This window comes from Melozone crissalis, unplaced genomic scaffold (genome assembly GCF_028551555.1).
Source record: "Melozone crissalis strain CALT ecotype California unplaced genomic scaffold, PUWL_Pcris_2 ptg000021l_1, whole genome shotgun sequence".
Classification (NCBI taxonomy): domain Eukaryota; kingdom Metazoa; phylum Chordata; class Aves; order Passeriformes; family Passerellidae; genus Melozone; species Melozone crissalis.
In genome coordinates, this window is record NW_026535799.1 from 3381680 (window position 1) to 3395542 (window position 13863).

A 13863-nucleotide genomic window follows, 5' to 3' on the forward strand; every position below is an offset into this window, starting at 1 on the left:
CTAACAAAAGCATCCTTTTCAGCCTGGGAATGAGTATTTCCCGTAGCTGCCCCCAGTGGAAGAGGGAATGCCCACCCACAGGAACAGAAAATCAAAAGCCCAAAGCCCTTGGAGCTCTCTGCCACTCAGTCACTCACTCTCAGTCTCACAGGCACAATCTCCAGCCAAAGTGGGGCTTATGGGGCTGTCAGAGAAGCTGGTCCCACGGCTATTGAGGGGATTGTCAACTTCTTCTTTAGCGAGATTCGATAAAACTGGAGTCTCACTTCAGTGTTGTGGCTGACCCGCAGGGGTACAGCTTCCAGTGACGTCTGGCTGGTAGGATCACTGCTGGAGACACTCACAGGGACCTCAAGGAATCTGGTTCTTCTTCGGGCGCCATGTGTAGCATCATGGCCCTACTGAGGCCCTTGGAACGTCCAGCACTCATGAGCCCAAACCTCACTGCTGCCTTAGAAAGGTGACAGAATGAGCAGGATGGGTCTTCCTATGATCTCCAGCAAACTGGGTTTATTGGTTTACAGGAAACAGGCTACACAGCTGAACAGGGTCCAGGGATGAAGACAGGGTGTAGGCTGAGGGATCAGGGTCTTATATGGGGTAGTGAGGGTGGAGCTGAGGGTCAGGGTCCAATGGATATGGGGGAAAATGGTGCAGAGGAGGGGTCAGATCTCAGGTCAGCCAATAGGAAACAAGGGTTGAGGAATACCGCAAAGTAGGGCAAATGGAGGGACAGAGAGAACATTCTAGGGCCAAACAAATGTGGGCAATAGGAGTTGAACTAGGGTAATTAGGCCAATGGGCCAATGGGGTAACCTAACGTAACATAAATCGGCATGTGTCTGCAAAGATCAATATGAGAAGAAAGCATCTCACCCTAACCTGAAAGCCTATTCCTCTTATCTAGAACCAGTCCTCCATGTCTGGGGGATTGAGACTGTGATGCTATGCCTCTGGGCCTCCACACATCCTCACAGCTGGCCCAGGGCAGCTCTGGAGGGGTCTTGGTGGCAGCTTGGGCTTGGCACACACTTGAGGAGGGTGTCTGTTTTCAACAGGGAGCTTAGGAGTTTTAGAGCGCTAAAAGATAAGAAAAAAAACCCCTCTTTGCCTGAGAGCAGCCAGTTCTCCAAGCTAAGCTGATGCCAGGTGAGTGAGGAGAGACAGGATGGGGTTTGGAAATGTGGAGCAAGGCTCTCCACACTGTGTCAGATCTCAAGACACAGCTTCTCAGAGCAGGCCAGAGCTCCTTTAGCAAAGTCCCTGGGTCAATATCAGTCACAGAAGGCTGCTAACATTTCTTCTCTAAATAGAACCATACACCCTTAAAACAGGAATGTGGATTTATTAGAAGCTCTTTGAAATATTTCTCCATAACAATAGAAAAAAAACGTCCTAGTGAACTGCACTACAGTAGAGGGAAATCAAGGCAAAACCATGGTTTGTCAGGACTTGCTTGATTCTAATGAGCCCCATGGTGCATTTGGAGCTGAGCCCTTGAATCTCAGGGCCTGAGAGGAGATTGCACAAACCTTTCGAGGAGTCAAAGACAGAAGAAAACCCCAGAGTGTCTCAAAGCATGAATGAGTCCCACTGAGGTCCATCCGGAAAACATGGTCCTCGTGACTCCTTGGAGGAGAGAATTGGAGGCTAGATGGCACAAAAACCTCTCAGAAGCCTCACTGAGGAAAGGAAATTCCAAAGCACCTTAAAAACCATTATTACCTCAAAGTATTAATGAGTTCCACTGAGTGTCAATACAAAGCTCTCAAGGGACTCGTTAAAGCAGATAACTGAGGCCATGATTGCACAAATCTCTCACGCAGTCTCTATCAAAAGGGAGACACCAAGTACCTTAAAAAAACTGAAGTACCTTGAAGCGTTAATGAGCGCCACTGAGGGTTGTTACTGACAAAGCCTCTCCATGGACTAATTACAGCAGATAATTGGAGGCCGTGATTGCACAAAGCTCTCAGAGACTGCAAGGCCAAAGCAAAACCCAAAGTCCTTTGTAAAACCTGCAGTCCCTGCAGGGAGCATTCAGGAGCCCCCAGCGCCATTGCTGAGCAAGGCTCCCCAGGGACTCCTTCCAGCAGATTCTTGAGGCCGCTGGGATGTGAGCTAGGGGGGGATGCTGAGGGCAGGACAAGGGGCTGACAGTGCCCAGCCTGGATGGGGCTGTGCCAGGAGGCCCCAGTGCCTCAGGACAAGGTGTCTCCTCACAGCCCTTGGTGGCACAGACCCTGCTGTGCCCGTGGGCAGCAAGACTTGGCTTCTCTTTGTCCCCAGCTGTCATCAGTGCCTCCAGTTCTCTGCTCTGCCTGGGGCATGGGGACAGTTTCTCAGTCGTGTCCCTCAGTGAGAGCCATTAAAAGTCAAAGAAACTTTGGAGTTGGATTCTGACTTGGAGTTCTGGAGAAGTTTCTTCAGCTCCCTCTCAGGGACTGATGTTCAGGGCATCAGCACAAAGCCCCAGAGGCTCATTATAGTCTTTGTGCTGTGTCTGTGCTGCTGAGCTGGGCTGGGCTCCTGGCCCAGAGGCAGCTCCTGGCAAGGACAGCACTGCAGAGAGACAGCTCTGCCCAGGAGCAGCTCCTGTGCACAGCCCAGCAGGGCTGGGGCACTGCCTGCAGCCACCCCAGGCACAGCACAGAGGCACAGAGAGCTTCAATCAGGCAGGGCTGGGAAAGGGCTGAGAAGTGCCTGGGGCAGAATCACTGCCAGCCTTGGCACAGGAACCTCTGGCTGCAGGACAATGCAGCAGCAGCTCCTGGAGTGATTTCCTACAGCTGGAACATCCCAATACCTACAGACTCTGTGAGTACATCTCTGAGTATTTCTGGTGCAGGGAGGTGAAATACTCATGAAGCTCTGATGTACTGAGGGCTTCTGATCAGTCACAGAATATTTCCAAGACAAGGATTTTGATAAAAATGAGGACATTTCCTAAGACTTTGTCTTCAGATTCCTGATACTGGAGAATGACATGGAGGGAGGGATAAATATTAAAGGACGATTATGAATTTTGACAAGTGCCTGAGACATCTGAACTGTTCCTTTTAGTGATCAATAGGTTCACAGGAGATCCCTGATGTGCCTTCAGCCACTCTGCCTATGGTCAGCAGCACCATCACCCTTGCTGGAGTCATCAGGCTGAGTCTGAGCTGTTCTTTCTCCAAGCTGCAAACAGAATCTGCCCCTAGCCAGTGCCCTGCAAACAGGCAGGGTTCTGTAGGGCCAGGGAGAGTGCAGAGATTTGGGGTCTGTGAGAGCTGGCAGGGACAGATCAGGCTCAGGGAAACACCTGCAGAAGGAAAATCTCCAGCAAACAGAGAGAAGATCAGGCAATGAGAGAAAACAAAACCCAGCAATGCTCTGGCAGGGAGAGTTGAGAGATGTCCACAGGATCCCCTCCAGTGCAGCCCCTCCCTCCTGTGCCCCAGCCAAGCCTCTGCCTCAGGGACGAGGCTCCAAGGCGTGCACAGCCCCTCCTGTGCAGGCAGAGCTGCAGCAGAGCCATGGGGCAGCTCTGCAGCCCCGGGCCCAGTTCCCTCTGCAGAGCACAGGGCTGGGAGCAGCTGCCCAGCCCTGGGGGCTCTGGAGGGGGCACCGCTGGCTCAGGGTGATGCTGTCTCCAGTACCCGGCTCTGGGCAATGCTGTCAGGGCAGCCAGGGAAGGAGCTGCATCTCCCTTCATCCAATGCCATCATAAGGACACTTGGATGTCCCTCTGAGATTTCAGTCCAAGCCGGGAGCTTCAACCCAGCATGCAAACCTGTCCTACATCATCTCTGAGTGATAAGATCCATGGGGAAAGGCAGAGGTGTTGTGACACTGAAAATGCTGCTGGGTTGGTGAAATGAGCAATGTGAGTCCTTGGCTACAAATGTGGAGCTGGGCTGTGATGGATCCATCTGCTCTCAGCCGTGCCTGGGGGTTTTTAAGAGAAACGTGGGACTGTGAATATCCTCCACCTGAGAAAAGTGAAAGCCCAGAGGAACTGCAAACAGAATGAAGTGACAGATCATCTGCCCCCAGTCTCCACTCATTATCTTGCCTCAGGGAAATCACTCTGTTCTACCAGAGGGCAGCAGAAATGCTGAGGGTTTCTGATATCCAAGAATACCAGGAAGTACATGGAAAGAGCTTAAAAAGGAAACATCAGAACTCTTCAACACAAGAGCATGTCTCTGTGTGTTACAAAGGAGGGTGTATGGGAAATTGCTTTGATTTTGGTTACAGGTATCTCCTCTAATCCTTCACTGTCCCTTTCTCCATGAACAGGTGCCCAAGTGCAGCCACAGCAAATGTCCAACAGCAGCTCCATCAGCCACTTCCTCCTCCTGGCATTGGCAGACACGTGGCAGCTGCAGCTCCTGCACTTCTGCCTCTTGCTGGGCATCTCCCTGGCTGCCCTCCTGGGCTGCGACCTCAGAAGGGGAAGGTGGGATAATTCACCCTCTCAGTGAGCTCCCAGTATTTCCACATCCGTGCTCCAAGTGCTGCTCCCAGCCCTGATCTGTGGGGATGGGAATGTCCCGCTCCCTTGCTGGGGCAGGGTCACACCTGAGCCAGGTGTGCAGGGCAGGACCTTGCCCTGACCCCAAGCACTGTCCCAGCTGCAGGATCTGCTTCCCATCGGCCTCTTCCTCCTGCGGCCCCAGCCCAGCTCGGTGCTGAACAAAGGGGCTGGGCCAGGGCCATCACCCAGCAGGGGCTGCTCACCCCCTCTGCCCCCTCCCCAAATTCCCTCTGGGGCAGCAGAGCTGGGGCAGGAGTGCTGTGGGGAGGGACAAGGGGGTGACACTGGCATGGGGGGGTCACACAGGGCCCTGGGGAATCCCCCCTCACTCTCAGGGTGCCAGGAACACAAACCCCTCCATGGAGCCCCTGTCCCCCAGCAGCACCTTGTGCGCAGGGTCTGGGGGCAGCTCTGGGGGTCTGGGGGGTCATGACTGCCCTAAAACCCCCTCCCAGCCCCACAGCCACTCCAGCTCCATCAAACCACCCCACAGATCCCTGCTGTCCCCCACACCCCGAACCACTCTGTGCAATAGAAATGGCCCCAAGATCCATCAAAACTCTTTCCCACCTCTCCCTAGACCCACCCAAGTTCTCTCCAAGCCACACAGCCCTTCCAGAACTCCAAAAACTCTCCCACAGACCCCTCCAGAGCCCCCTTAACCCCTTCCCAGCACCACAAATGGAGCCAAGAGCCACCAAAACCCCTTCCAATCCTCTCAGGATCCCCTAAACTCCTTCCCAGCCCCCCGTGGCACTGACCAGGAGAGGTTTGTGGACAGGAACATCCACAGGTGAGAGCAGCTCAGACACTTCAGCAGCATTTTAGGCACTTCCATCCCTTTGGGCTCTTCCCAGAGGCTTAAAGACGTTAGAGGGAGGACTGCAGAGGGGTATGAGGGATGCCAAGAGTGGCATTTTGGGGACTGGCTGTTCCTCTTGCCTGAGTCCATCTCTAGAATTCACCAGGTGTCTGATGTCCATAAAAGCCTCCAGACCACCAGGATTCAGCCACCCTCAAAAAAACCCAAACCTCCAAAATTCAGCAAAAAAACACCCACCAAGGAGTTCCCCTCTCTGGTCTCCCTACTTTGCAGTTCAGGGGCTCCCTCCTCTCTGGGCTCCTGCAGCCCCAGTGTGTATTGGTGTCCCCTCTCTCTGGGCTGCTGGGGCAACCCCAGAGGTTCCTTCCCTGGGCTCCCCAGGTGAGTCAGAGGGGCCCAGGGGTGCTGCCTGTGCGGGGTCCCCGTTTCAGCACCCAGGGTACCCAAGGGTGAAAAACGCCAATCACTTGTTTTTAAAATTTTAAAAGTTTAATAGTAATAAAATGGTTATAAAAATAGTAATATAATTAGAGCATTAGTAATTTGGAAAATTAGGATTTAGGACAACATGAGACAACAAAAACAAAGAGTAACAGACGTACAGGTACCTTTTTCTGGGCAGCATAAGCCCAAAAAAGGACACACATTAACCGAGGATTAACCCTTAAAAACAATAACTTGTTGCATATTCACACACCTCATACCTGATGCATAAATTCCATTCAAACACAGGATTGTGTCTGGTCAGTGTCAGCTTCTTCCTCTGAATCCTGATGGCATCTTCAAGCCTGAGGGAGGCAGGAAGCAGTTAGTTTCCTCTGATAAGAGAGCAATAAATTCTCTTTCTCTGAAAGATTTAGGTGTCCTGTGGCTGCCATCTTGCTGCGAGTACCTCATTCCTTTCTTTAAAAAATACCTCACATACACAGTTTCTATTTTAACATTATGTTATAACCTAAACTACATTTAACACACTTAAAAAATCAATTAAAAAATCAATACAGCATAACATCCTAACATAACACATAACATTCGTTTTAATATTTGCAAAGAGCCAATCATAAAATATGCATTCTTCACACCATGGGTGTCCCTTGTCCATGGTGCCACCATCTCCGGGCTCCTGGGCTCCCCCTTATCGGGGTGTCCGACACCGCAGGCTGCAGAGGCTCCCCCAGCTCCGGGGCCCCCTCTCCGCTGTGCCAGCCCCCAGCCTGCCGGGCCCGGGCCATCCCCCTGTGGCTCTGGGCTGACGCTGCAGCGCCTGCCCCGGGCAGCCCGACCCCCCCCAGGGAGGGTCCCTCGCACCCCCGGCCCAGCGCCGGGGCTCTGTCAGCACCAAACACCAGGACCCCCAAAATTCTGCCGGGCCAGAGCCACCGAGGGGCGCCCGGCCCTTGGCCTGCTATAGATACAGACCGCAATATTGGCTTTGTGCAAATGTTAACATGGATTTTAGATGGGTGCTGTTAAAATAACTTTGTTATAAAGATACAGTTTTCATTTCTGTTGTTAATTATAAGCTTAGACATAATAGTGATGTAGTTGATATAAGTGTGCTTGTGTTACAGTGCCTGCTTGGATGGGATAACATCCAATGAACATGGGATGAAGACACCTGGTACAGATGTGCCAGCTATCAGCACCCATCCTCTGAAGGCAGTGTGGGCAGCGGCCAAAACTGAAGATGATAAGAAAGGACCAAAACCACAACCAAGGAATACACATGCCCTAAAAAGGTAGAACTGAGGAGGACCCATGCTAAACAGCTCTTGGAATATTTTCTTTGGGAAAAAAGAAAATATTGGAATATTTTTTCTTTGGGAAAAAAAGTTTACTATGCACAAGTGTCACAGACATCTTTTATGGAAAATCCTTTCCTTAGGATTTTTCCTCCTGAGAAGCTGACAGGCCTCAGGAACAAAATGTAAACATTGCTTATCTGCTGCTGTGGAACACAACAGGTGGATCTGATTGGTCTCATGTGGTTGTTTCCAATTAATGGCCAATCACAGTCAGCTGGCTCGGACAGAGAGTCCGAGCCACAAACCTTTGTTATCATTCCTTCTTTTGCTATTCTTAGCTAGCCTTCTGATTAAATCCTTTCTTCTGTTCTTTTAGTATAGTTTTAATATAATATATGTCATAAAATAATAAATCAAGCCTTCTGAAACATGGAGTCAGATCCTTGTCTCTTCCCTCATCCTTGGACCCCTGTGAACACAGTCACAGTCAGACTAAACAACAAGCTGCAGACTGAGCTCACAGATGCACATTTCACCTCAATCCAAATGGATTTCTCCTCTGGAAAATTCCCCCTCTGCCTCAGAGCCCTCTCCCCAGGCTGGGTCCCAGCCTGGTCTAAGCACTCGACGCCAGCAGTGGGAAAAGCTGCACTGCCAGAGGGATCGGGGGCTGGCCGGGCCTCAGAGTAATTCTAGAGCTAAAGCGTGAGAGACATCAGCGCCGCTCAGATAATACATGCCAGCGCTCATCGCGGGCCCGGCCACCGCCTCCTCCTCCTCCTGCTGCTGCTGCTGGGGCCCTCCCAGCCCGGAGCCGCCGTTTCCAGCGCCCAGGGCCGCTCTCTGTGGCTGCAGCCGGGCCCCGCCACTGCAGCCCTTGGCCCGGCGCTGGAGCCGGTGCCGCTGCTGGCAGCAAACCCCGCCCCGGGCAGAGCCGCCCCGGCCCGGCTCTTTCCGCGGCCCCGGCTCGGCGCCGCCGCCATCGCCCTCAGCGCCCTCGGCCCTCCACCGCCTCGCCGGGCCCGGCCCGGAGCCCTGGGCCTCAGCGCCCTTCGGGGCACCGCGCTCGGGGCAGCGACCGCTCGGGGCACCGCGGATCTGCCCTGCCACGCCCGGCCCCGCTCGGGCACCGCGGATCTGCCCGGGCATGCTCGGCCCCGCTCGGGCACCGCGGATCTGCCCAGCCATGCCCGGCCCCGCTCGGGCACCGCGGATCTGCCCGGCCCTGCACAAGCCCCGGGCCCGGCCCGCACCACGCACCCGCCGCCGCTCCGCTGCCAGGGACACGCGGCCGGAACGGGCAGGGCCGGGCTGGCAATGGGACCCGCCCGCAGCCGCCTCCGCCTGCCCCGGCACCAATCAGCGCCTTCCACCCACCGCAATGGGCATTTTGAATAACGTGCGGTTTCTGATTGGCTTTTGGCAGATATTCAAACGAATACTTGATGTGTTACGTTAGAAAGTGATGCTGTAGTAGTTTTCTTAAGTAGTGTGTTAAATCTAGTTGTAGGTTGTAACAAAATGTTAAAATAGAAACCATGTTATGTAAGATACTTTTTTTTTTTTTTTAAAGAAAGGACTCACACCAGTCAGCAGCCACAGGACACCTAAATCTTTCAGAGAAATAGAATTTATTGCTCTCTTATCAGAAGAAACGAACTTCTTCCCGCCTCACTCGGGAAGAAGCCGTCAGGATTCAAAGGAAGAAACTAACACTGACCAGACAGAATCCTGTGTTTGAATGGAATTTATGCATCATGCATGAGGTGTGTGAATATGCAACAGGTTATTGTTTTTTAAGGGTTAATCCCTTGTTAACGTGTGTCCTTTATCAGGCTTATTTTGCCCAGAAAAAGGTACCCGGACATGCATAACTCTGCTTCTATTGTCTCTTATTGTCCTAATCCAAATTGTCCAATTATTACTCTAATTATATTGCTATTTTTATAACCATTTTATTATCATTCAACTTTTTGACATTTTAAAAACACGTGATTAGCGTTTTTCACACTTTTTAACACCAATTCGTACATTAAAAGCAGGCATAGCTTTATTTTGTCGCTGGGATCACCCAGCCCCAGCTCTTTCACTCCCCAGCTGGTACCTGTGTCACAGGTGAGCAGGCAGATGATGCTGCCCTCAGGAGCTGGGGCCCAGCACCCAGGTGCAGGTGAGGTGCAGCAGTTCTTTTCAGGGATTCTGAAGGTGAAGGAAAAGGAAGTTTATTTTCTGACTCTAACATTTATAGGTTTTTAAAAGTGACCATGGATTGGAGGCTGAAAGTGCCACCTCTCCAATGACACTGGAGAAACCAACAGTTTAATAAATTTCTTTTCTTCTATAAAAGAATGCAAAACAAATCTCAGGAGCTCATTCCTTCCAGAAAGATTATTGATACTGCTCTAGAAGGCACCTGGGAACAGCATCTCAATCCTGCCCATGTTTTCCCAAAATCGCTCCCTGCAGCAGGAACAGCTGGGTGCAGTTGTCACTGCAGATGTTCAGGCACCCAAAGCAGCTGCAGCTGTTTGTCAGCAGCAGAGCAGATATTCCCTGTGCCATCACCTTTCCATAGGGATACAGAAGCTCTAGTTCTGGGGTATGTGATCCTGCCTGCTGAACTCCAGGGAAATCCACATTGCTCATTGGAAAACCCACCTGAACTTTTCTTTTAAATGTGATGGAGAAATGTCTCTGCATCCGGGGGCTACTGTGGTGCTAAATCACCTGAGGAGTGTTGGGGTGTGCAGGAACCCTACAAGTAAGGGATCAATAATCCCTGGACAGAAGCTGGGCTGCTCAGGAGAAATAATCCCTCGACAGAAGCAGGGTAACTCAGGATCAATAATCCCTGAACAGGAGTTGGGCTGCTCAGGATCAATAATCCTGGACAGGAGCTGGGTAGCTCAGGATCAATAATCCTGGGACAGAGGCTGGGCTGCTCAATCATCTGAGGAGTACTGAGGTGTGCAGGAACCCTACAGGTAAGGGATCAATAATCTGTGGAGAGAAATTGGGGTGCTCGGGATCAATAATCCCTGGACAGAAGCTGGGCAGCTCAGGATAAATAATCCCTGGACCGATAATGGGCTCTTTAGAAGAAATAATGCCTGGACAGAAGCTGGGCTGCTCAGTTTTAATATAATATATGTCATAAAATAATAAATCAAGCCTCCTGAAACATGGAGTCAGATTTTCATCTCTTCCCTCATCCTTGGACCCCTGAGAACACAGTCACATACCTCCCTCTCAAATACATCTGCATGCAATTTCACAACAGGTTCATACACATTCATTCTACTGATTTCCTGTTACATTTCCTGTGAATTTTTCTTTATCAGAAAGAATTCCTGGGGTCATTTTGACCCTGCTTTCCACAGCAGCCTCTCTCTCTGTTTCAGAGTTCAAGGGCCCCCCCTTTATCTCTGTCTTGGGCTGCAGCAGTTTCTTAGAGCACAGGCTTTTGTCAGAACAGGCAGTCAGGCTGTCACAGACATCTCTCCTGAAAAATCCTTTCCTTAGGATTTTTCCTCCTGAGAGGCTGCGAGGCCTCAGGAACAAAATGTAAACATTGACATTATTTGCTGCTGTGGAATGCAACAGGTGGATCTGTGATTGGTCTCATGTGGTTGTTTCTAATTAATGGCCAATCACAGTCAGCTGGCTCAGACTCTCTGTCCCAGCCACAAACCTTTGTTATCATTCTTTCCTATTCTATTCTTAGCTAGCCTTCTGATGAAATCCTTTCTTCTGTTCTTTTAGTATAGTTTTAATGTAATATATATCATAAAATAATAAATCAAGCCTTCTGAAACATGGAGTCAGATGTTCTTCTCTTCCCCAATCCAAGAACCCCTGTGAGCACAGTCACAGTGAAGTTCTACCTGTCTGTTATTGTAATCACCAGTCGCTTTAGTTAATTGCTCCTTTTGTATCGGGATGGCCCTGCCTGAGGCTAAATTGATGGCCCTTCTCTCCAAACAGTGAGAGGACGGAATATGGGGGGGAGGGCATCAGAGAAAATGCAAAATAACCTCGGGACCAGCATGCCATGGGAAGCAACCCCACCAAACTTACCAAAAAAAACCCAAAAACAACGAGCCAATACAGAATTAAGAGATCAGCGTGATGTCTGGAGGTGAGGAACAAAGTACCCAGCCTGCAGAGATGCTGAGAACCTTTGCTGCCTCTCACCCTGAGCAAGGACCTCAGCTGCCAGGCTGTCACAGCCCAGCTGGGTGATGGCACAGCCGGGATGGACAGAGGGGTCAGGGGTGTTATAAATAAACAATCTGCCAATTTTTTGGGCAAAAAAGGGTTGCAGAGTGAACCAGTTATACCAGTTGCTGCCAAGGTGAAGTGTCGCAGGCATCTTTTCATGAAAAATCCTTTCCTCAGGATTTTTCCTCCTGAGAAGCTTAGAGGCCTCAGGAACAACATGTAAACAATGATTATCTGTTGCTGTGGGATGCAACAGGTGCATCTGTGATTGGTCTCATGTGGTTGTTTCTAATTAATGGCCAATCACAGTCAGCTGGCTCAGACTCTGTCCGAGACACAAACCCTTGTTTTCATTCTTTCCTATTCTATTCCTAGCTAGCCTTGTGATGAAACATTGTCTTCTATCCTTTCAGTATAGTTTTAATGTAATATATATCATAAAATAAAAAACCAAGTCTTCTGAAACATGGAGTCAGATCCTCATCTCTTCCCTCATCCAAGAACCCCTGTGAACACCGTCACAGGTGGGACGCCCAGCTCTGCCCTTTAGTGGACAAAGCTGCACTTTCCTCCTCCTCCGAGTCACCCTGGGAGCAGTTTCGGACCCATCGAGTTTCCCAACCTTGAGCTGATCACTTTTAATAAAGGCATTAAAAAGGAGAAAAAGTCTCCTGCCCTGTTTATTTCACCCGGCGTCACCCACCTACCCAGCCCCAGGGGCCACACAGTGCCTGAGGCGTTCTCCTCCTGTGCCACCCGGTGGGTGACATGGCCCGTGAAGTAGGGGGCGGCCACCTCACCGGTGGGGACACAGCATCAGCGTCACCACGATGGGTGGTGACCCCTGAATTGAGGGAAGAGGACTGGAAATTGTGTCCTGACCACTGCGAAAATTGTGTGTTGAACCCCAAAGTCAGATCCTGATTTCCCAGACTGGGTGCTCAAAACTTCTAAATTGGTTTTGGCCTCAAATTGGCCTTGCAACCCCCCATCAGGTCCTGTCCCCCTCCCCAGTCATGTCCAAACCCACAAATCAGATCCCAAATCCCCTCAAAGGGGTCCTGTTATGTCCAAACCCTCCACATTGGATCCCAAATCCCCTCAAATTGATCCTGACCATTCCCAAAATTGCGTGTCGAGCCCCAAAACTGGATCCTGATTCCCCAAACCCGGTGCTCAAAACCTCTAAATTGGGTCCTGACCCCTCAAATTAGTTTCTGACCTCGCTCAAATCAGATTCTGCCTCCCCCAAATTAGGTCCTGGCCCCTCAAATTGGCCTTGCAACCCCCCACGGCATCCTGTCCCCCTCCAGTTATGTCCAAAAAGCCTCAAAATCAGATCCCAAAGCCTCTCAAAGGGGTCCTGTTATGTCCAAATCAGATCCCAAAGCTCCTCAAAGGGGTCCTGCTATGTCCAAATCCTCCAAATCAGATCCCAAAGCCCCTCAAAGGGGTCCTGCCCCCCCGGTCGGGGTCCCCCCGTACCAAGAGCAGAAGCCGACATCAGCTCCCCACCAGCGTCCATCGCCCGCGCTCAGGGCCCAGCAGGGCCAGGAGCCGGCGAATGGGGGGAGACAGTATCGGGGACACGGGGACCGGTGGGTTCTGCTGTGGCCGGTGGGTCTCGGTCTGTCCTGCTGGCTCCCGGTCCTGCTCCCGGTTCTTCCCGCCGGTGGTTCCGGGCAGTCCCGGGGGCCCGTGCGGGCCCCGGTGCTGCTCGCAGCGTGTCCCGGTCCGGACCGTGTCGCCCTCGGACGGTCCCGGTGTGGTCCCGATGCCGCCACAGTCCCTTCCCCGCAGCCGCCGCCGTTCCCCGGAAGGCGCGCGCGGGAATCCCGGCCTGACACGCCCACGCCTGAAATAGCCTCTGTGATTGGTCAAAGCGGAGGTGACATCATCGGTTGCCAGGCAGAGGGGGCTGGAGCGGGTTGAGAGGCGAAGGAGATGGTGCCCGGAGGGGGCGGGGTCTGGGCGGGGATGGGGGCGGGGCGGGGCGGGGAGAGGGCGGGGCAGAGCGGGATGGGCGGGGGCTCGAAAGCGAAACCTTAACGGAGCTTTTGGGAGCTGAACTGGGAGCCCTGGTGTGGACTGGGGAGTGCCCCAGGCTGGACTGGGAGCCCTAGTGTGAACTGGTGAGTGCCCCAAGCTGGACTGGAGACATTGATGTGGACTGGGGAGCTGAGAGGGCTGAACTGGGAGCACCGTAGTCTAGACTGGGAGCACTGGTGTGGACTGTGGAGAGCCCCAGGCTCGACTGGGAGCACTGCTGGGGACTGGTGAGTGCCCTAAGCTGGACTGGAAACATTGATATGGACTAGAGAATGCCCCAGGCTGGACTAGGAAGTGCCCCAGGCTGAGCTGGGAGCACTGATGTGGGCTGGTGAGTGCCTTGTCTGGACTGAAGAGTGCTCCAGGCTGAACTGGGAGCACTGGTGTGGACTGGCAAGTGCCCCGAGCTGGACTGGGACCACTGGTGTGGACTGGAGAGTGCCCCAGGCTGAATTTGGAGCACTGGTGTGGACTGCTGAGCTCAGGGGTCTGAACTGGGAGCA

General features: G+C 52.2%; 1 non-coding gene across 1 annotated transcript; it reads right to left on the reverse strand.

Moving 5' to 3' along the window:
• Positions 1 to 7765: 7765 nt before the first annotated feature.
• Positions 7766 to 7848, reverse strand: LOC128937726 (small nucleolar RNA SNORD45). The gene has a single exon (XR_008483077.1). It is a non-coding gene; the product is annotated as a small nucleolar RNA SNORD45 (small nucleolar RNA).
• Positions 7849 to 13863: the final 6015 nt, after the last annotated feature.